At 38.9% G+C, this 6,691-nt stretch overlaps 1 non-coding gene across 1 annotated transcript; it reads right to left on the reverse strand.

Moving 5' to 3' along the window:
- Positions 1 to 547: 547 nt before the first annotated feature.
- trnai-uau (transfer RNA isoleucine (anticodon UAU)) lies at positions 548 to 641 on the reverse strand. Its single transcript has 2 exons — positions 604 to 641; positions 548 to 583 (listed from the first exon to the last, which is right to left on the reverse strand). It is a non-coding gene; the product is annotated as a tRNA-Ile (tRNA).
- Between the last annotated feature and the right edge of the window lie 6,050 nt (positions 642 to 6,691).

Raw genomic sequence — 6,691 nt, forward strand, 5'->3', positions numbered from 1 at the left:
TAACACAAAAGCAGAATAACTAGAACATTGATAGCCTATCATGAAAAGATTTCACATAGAGGTCAGAATATCAATACTCTTATGAGGGAAAGGGCAAGAAAAATGCCTACACATTGAGGTGCGTTGCAAGGGAGTGTGCATAATAGCTACTGTATTTTGTTGTATGATTTCATTTTGAAGCAGGCAGGGATGTGAATGTGATCATCAGGCTCCCCTTGACCCATGTGCAAGAGCACAACATAAATCAGCAGGAATATATTTGAATGATAAAATGTTGCTAAGAAATGGTAGCGTATTCATCCAATTGTTGTATGTGAATACGAATCTTGATTTAAACTAACGTACTCTGCTTACATTATGTACTAGATTGAGGCTAGAGACAAGAAAATACAATTCATGCAGGGTATATTCTTTGTCTATGCTGCTGAACTGTCGAATTGTCAGACAACGATCGTTTAGGTACTGCGTGGCTGGTCAACGTATTCCATGTTAATACAACTTCAATGGGATAATACATACCTATATCGCTCTCTCTTAGTAAAAACACTGCTCCAGGTGAGGCTCGAACTCACAACCTCGGCATAGCTCTACAATGCACTGTCATATAAGTACCGCGCGCTAACCGATTGCGCCACTGGAGCTCCGCTACTTCGGCTCAGCAATACAGTGTATGAACCCTTTAATCTGGATGTTAGCTCCTATTCCTCCTATGGTTTCTGATTTATTTATAGAGATCAGTATATTGTATGTTATGTGTTGCAACATAGTCAGCAACGTACAGTAACATGCAAAGAAACTGATCTAGATCTGCCTAAACTCTGATAAATGACTGATTTGACAAATCACTCGTTTGCGTTGTTTGAACATAGCTAATCTGGCTAGCTAACGTTAGCTCGCCTGAACTGCTTACTGAATTGATATAGCTGTCCGTTGTTGAGTGTATTGTGTTTTACAACTTCAACGGATAATTGCCTGTCTTAGTTGTATTGTCCCATATTGGCCTGTATGTATTTGACACCTAATCTGGAAAGTGATCAACGTTGTGCTTGTAGTATGAGTGTTCATTCCATAGCAGGTTGCTAATGCTATCTGTGAAATACTGGCTGTTACATGGTACCAGATTGAGACTTCCGCATAATGTATTTCTCACGCATGCTCAGTTTGTCTGAATTGGTACCGATCAAATGTATCAATAAGGAATCATATTAAATGTATATTTTACAGATGTTTTGATGTCTCAGCATGAACCAAGATCTCCTTGTATAAACCATATAATTCTCTATTGACTAACCGTGTACTTTTTCTTAAAAAAAATAAATAACATGACGCCACTTTTACCTGTATAATAATGTATCGACCCTGGATTTATAAACGCGGAAATCAACTCTGCCGCATGAGCGTGCTTTTGCGGCACAGTCGATATCGCGCCGGACCTCGGGCTAGAGGGTCGAGGGTTCGAGACCTGCTCCCTGCGGTTTCATTACAATAATAGCCTGTTTTGGGAAGTCTGCTTTGTGGTAGTAGTATCTACTAGAAATTGAAATGTAATTGTCTACGTAATTTCCAATCTCCCATATATTTTTGGTAAATACATACTGTATAAAATATATATATATAAATATATATATATATATATATATATATATATATATATATATTTTTTTTATCTAGATATTTTCCTTTATTATTTTCTCCAAACCATACCATCCCTCCCCTAATTTGAGTAAACTAATGGACAACAACACTTATGCTTCTACTTACAGTTTATACATACTGTATCCATTTTTACAGACCAAGTATTATTTTACAGTAGTTATCTTTTGCTTGTTTTTAGTCCCACCCTTCAGCTCTACTCAACCCCTCCCATCTATCTCTGAACACCGTCCAGTTTTGATTTATATTTGCCATATATCTTTCAACTGTGCTGTTTCACAAAAGTTCTGAAACTTTTATGCTCATAGATTTTGCATATTGTAAATTAAATATAAACAGTTTTGCTAAGAGTATTATTATATTATTGAACCCAGCAGTGCTATTTGCAGATTTAGCTCCAGGTGAATGTTGCAGTTCTTCAGCCATTCCTAAACCTGCTACCAAAAATAAGCTACATACGGACAGTACCAAAACAAATGGTCTAATGTTTTTTTCTCTTCACAGCAAAATCTGCAGAGCTGGGATGGTTGCATCCCCCATACATACAGTTTATAACATTCTATTGGTTGCAAATATTTTAGATAATAATTTAAATAGAAAAACAAAAAAAGAAAAGTTTTGAATACAGCGTTGTTTTGTGTATCAGTTCATAAACCATGTGCCATGGCATAGGTACAGCAAAAAATCTCTTCCCAACTATTTTGAAATCTATGTATGCAATCAATTTTGTGTTCCTTAAATTAAACTGGTATACTTTTTTAATTTATCACAATTTTCTTTAGCCAATTTTGGTCATTACTGCAGTGTCAACAGACAAGTTTCTTACTTTCTTCCGCTTCCACTTGCCTCTTCCATTTTTGCGGTAATGCTGCAATTAGTTGGTTGTAATTTTAAGTAGAGCAGACATGTCCATACAAGTAACCCCAAAAATATTTTAGATTTGGTATTCTTCAAAGAAGCCAACCTTTGCCTTGATGACAGCTTTGCACACTATTGGCATTCTCTCAACCAGCTTCATGAGGTAGTCACCTGGAATGTATTTCAATTGACAGGTGTGTCTTGTTAAAAGTTAATTTGTGGAATTTCTTTCCTTCTTAATGTGTTTAAAAACCATCAAGCGCTATGATGAAACTGGCTTTCATGAGGACAGCCACAGGAAAGGAAGACCCAGAGTTGCCTCTGCTGCAGAGGACAAGTTCATTAGAGTTACCAGCCTCAGAAATTGCAGCCCAAATAAATGCTTCACAGAGTTCAAGTAACAGACACATCTCAACAACAACTGTTCAGAGGAGACTGCGTGAATCAGGCCTTCATGGTTGAATACACCAATAATAAGAAGAGACTTGCTTGGGCCACGAAACACGAGCAATGGACATTAGACTGGTGGAAATCTGTCCTTTGGTCTGATGAGTCCAAATTTGAAATTTTAGGTTCCAACCTCCGTATCTTTGTGAGATGCAGAGTAGGTGAATGGATGATTGCGCTTGGTGGGACTATCATTTATTTTTCAAGAGGAAAATTACCCAAAACACACCACCAAGTTACTACATGATTCCATATGTGTTATTTAAAAGTTTTTATTTCTTCATTATTATTCTACAACATATAAAACCCTTGAATGAGTAGGTGTGTCCAAACTTTTGACTGGTACTGTAAATCATGAGGATGTACAGTATATACTTTTCTTTAATCTATTATTTGTTATTTGCAAACTTTGCCATGAAATGAGCAGCAGCAGTACAGAACCATCATTGATTGGTCTGCCATTTACCTCGCTTCTGTCTATTTGAGCTGGTCAGTATGTAATCCTGTCTAACGTGGCTTTAAAAAAAAAATGTATCGCCTATGCATTTTTTACAAAAGAGTCAATCAAGTATGCAAGTATCCAATTCATTAGCGAGTCACTGCAACAACTGTTTCAGAGCACTCTCGTCTGAGTGTACCAGAGCGCAGAGTAACTGATGAATTTACGAATATGGCCAGTTCAATAAGGCCATTGTCAGTAAATGTAGGCAAAAAGGGTAGTTAAATTGTTGCCAGGAGCACAGATACAGTCACCAACGCGTTGGATAACATGAAAACAGTCTAACCAGCTCTGCTAGGGCGAGTAAAATGGTCAGAGTTTGGGTGGGGGCTTTAGTTTAAGATGATTCTTATGGCATTGGTCACGGTCAGTGTTTTCATTGCAAATTAAAGTTTACTGTTAGCTAGCTAGCTGACATTAAATGGCTGGCTTGCTAGCTAACATTACGTTTATGATGTGTGTAGTAATGTTATCTCAGAATGCCATTTTGCATTGCTAGTTATAGTCGAATGTTAGCTAGCTAACATTGAGCCTATTTGGTTAACTTTAGCCAGCTATGACAATCGGTTTGTATCACTAGTATGTTATGGATTAGGATTATGGTTCATTGTTTAGCTAGCATGTCTAAACAAAATACTTCACTTCGCAAGATGATTACATGACCCATCAAGATAGCCGTAATCACCAACAAACAAACCTGGCTATCTATTGTATAATAATGCCAAAATATTTGTATCTGGAATTTGTCTTTCAGCATCAGTAGAACACACCTGACTCTCCTCCACCAGTCATACAAGGAGAATGGTCTAATGCCTCCCATCAAATAGAGATCTGGCCCAAGCAATCACAGGTTACACCTAAAGCGTGAGGACTTGCAGCGAGTGGTGAACTTCATCAACAACTACGCAGAGGATAATGCAATAGTATTACCAGGACACAAACACTTTGGTGGAAAGCTGCTGCCATCCCATGTGACAAAAGTAGCAGTGTGGCATCTCTACAAGAAATCGATGACATCACTTGGTATGTAAAGCATAAACAACACATTTTTATTATTTAATTTACCTACTTTTATTGATATGAAGTTATTTCTGTATTTCCCAGAGGGTTGTGTGTTATCATTTTAACTTCCAGTTACCAAGAGGATGTTTCTGTATGCTGTGTTGCTGCTCTGCACGTTTGTAGGTAAGTGAAACTTACCTGATAATGATGCATAAAAAAAAAAATGTTACGTTTTACATGACATTTTATTTTTATTAACTTATCTTAATATTTGTGTTGTTGTTTGCAGATGCACTATCCTTCTGACACTATGCAGCCAGGTCCCATCTACTTTCTAACTCCTTGCAACTGCAGTGGCCAAAACAAGAACGAGTTTGTGCTCTGGTGTTGTGCCTGGCTGAACAAGCTCCACCACAGTCTGGACCTTCACTTCCTGATCACCAAGTTTGCCCCCGACTGGTGCTTTGGCCTCGTCAAGCAGCGCTTCAGAAAGACCAGAGTGAACACTTTGTCTGAGATTTCAGGTGTTGTAAAGGACAGCACTGTGACTGGGGTCAACATCCCACAGTTGGTTGGACTGGAGGATGATACGGTGCTGGTGGAAAGCTATGGCTGGCAACAACACCTGACTCCGTACTTCAGGCCGCTGCCACATTTCAAGCAGTACCAGCACTTTAGGTGAATATCATTTTCATTGCATTGTATGAGGTTATTCTTCTTATCTAAACATGGGATGTGAACTGATGTTGTCTAAGGTTGTAATGTCGTCTCATTTTTTTTTGTCAGGACCAGGTTTCAGCTGCTGCGCAACGCTGACATCCGTCCTCCCATAGATGGTCTACAAGCACCGCCTGGACTGGACACAGCAAGACAAACTTTTTGAGAAGATCAGGGAGTTTTGGGACGAAGAGGCTATGGACATCACATGCCCTGCACCAAAGTCAAGGGCAGGACAGAAACATGCTCTCCGAATATAGATTCCCTTGTTCATGCATGGTTCGGACAGACCAGTCATCAGCACTATCTGCAGTGCCTCTATTTAAATGACTCTCTCCTAATACGTTGCTGCTACTATTATTTTTGTATCCTGCTGCTCAACCACTTTACCCCTGATTGTATGCATATAACTAATCTATCAATGATATTGATATTGTTCTTACTGTATATTATTATATTTTGATTGACACTTTCTATTTCTGATTATGCTACTATGCAAGTAACCATTTGGCTGTACCATTTACACCTTCTGTCGAGACCCAGCCACTTGGCAAGATGTGGATGGGTTTATAGCATTTCTTTAGCGTCATCTAATATTTATCTGGACACTTTCTGTTTAACTGGAAATGTTCCTTATTGTAGGCTATTGGCCTTATTGTAAGACGGAATTGAGCCGGTCGGTCACATTTGTGGTAACTCCTTCAAGACTGTTGGAAGCTGGTTGAGAGAATGCCAGGAGTGTGCAAAGCTGTCATCAAGGCAAAGGGTGTCTACTTTAAAGAATCTAAAACATATTTTGATTTGTTGAACACTTTTTGGGTTACTACATGATTCCATATGTGTTATTTCACTGTTTTTATGTCTTCAGTTTTATTGTACAATGTATAAAATAGGAAAAATAAGTAAAACCCTTGAATGGGTAGGTGTGTCCAAACTTTTGACTGCTATTGTAGCTATTGGCCATTTTTACCATAGGTTTCCGATATAAATCTGTCAGATGACCTTCCTCTCCAAGGAGGCAGGCTAACAAGAACAAACCTGATTTCAGCAACAATTACATGTCTAGACTGAGCTCCCAACAGACTGTGACTCCTGCCAAGCTCCAGGATATCGACAGAGAGGGGATGTAGTGTGGAGAGATGGAGCTCATTAACACATTAACGGGGAAGGAAACTGTGATAAACCGCTCTTTAGTCCACCTGGGGCTTGATTAGATGCAGTACTTTACCATTCAATCTGTGAGAAACAGGAAGTGTATTATTGGAGAGTGTGTGAAGATGATGATGCCATTTTGCGCTGCTCTACCCATGACAGACCCTTCTCTCTGGGCCAGGAGAGACTGAGGGGATCAGAAGAGAAACGGATGTCTGGATATGCAGGTGGTATGTGTCTTCCCCACGCATGTATCTTATAACCATTCCTCAGCTACTTAGCTGTTACGCCAACTTTGCTCACATTTTCTCTTTATACCTCTCACATTGTCCTCTTGACTCTAGCCAAGAGTCTCCTCAGTCT

The sequence above is a fragment of the Oncorhynchus clarkii genome, chromosome 23, assembly GCF_045791955.1.
Source record: "Oncorhynchus clarkii lewisi isolate Uvic-CL-2024 chromosome 23, UVic_Ocla_1.0, whole genome shotgun sequence".
Taxonomy (NCBI): domain Eukaryota; kingdom Metazoa; phylum Chordata; class Actinopteri; order Salmoniformes; family Salmonidae; genus Oncorhynchus; species Oncorhynchus clarkii.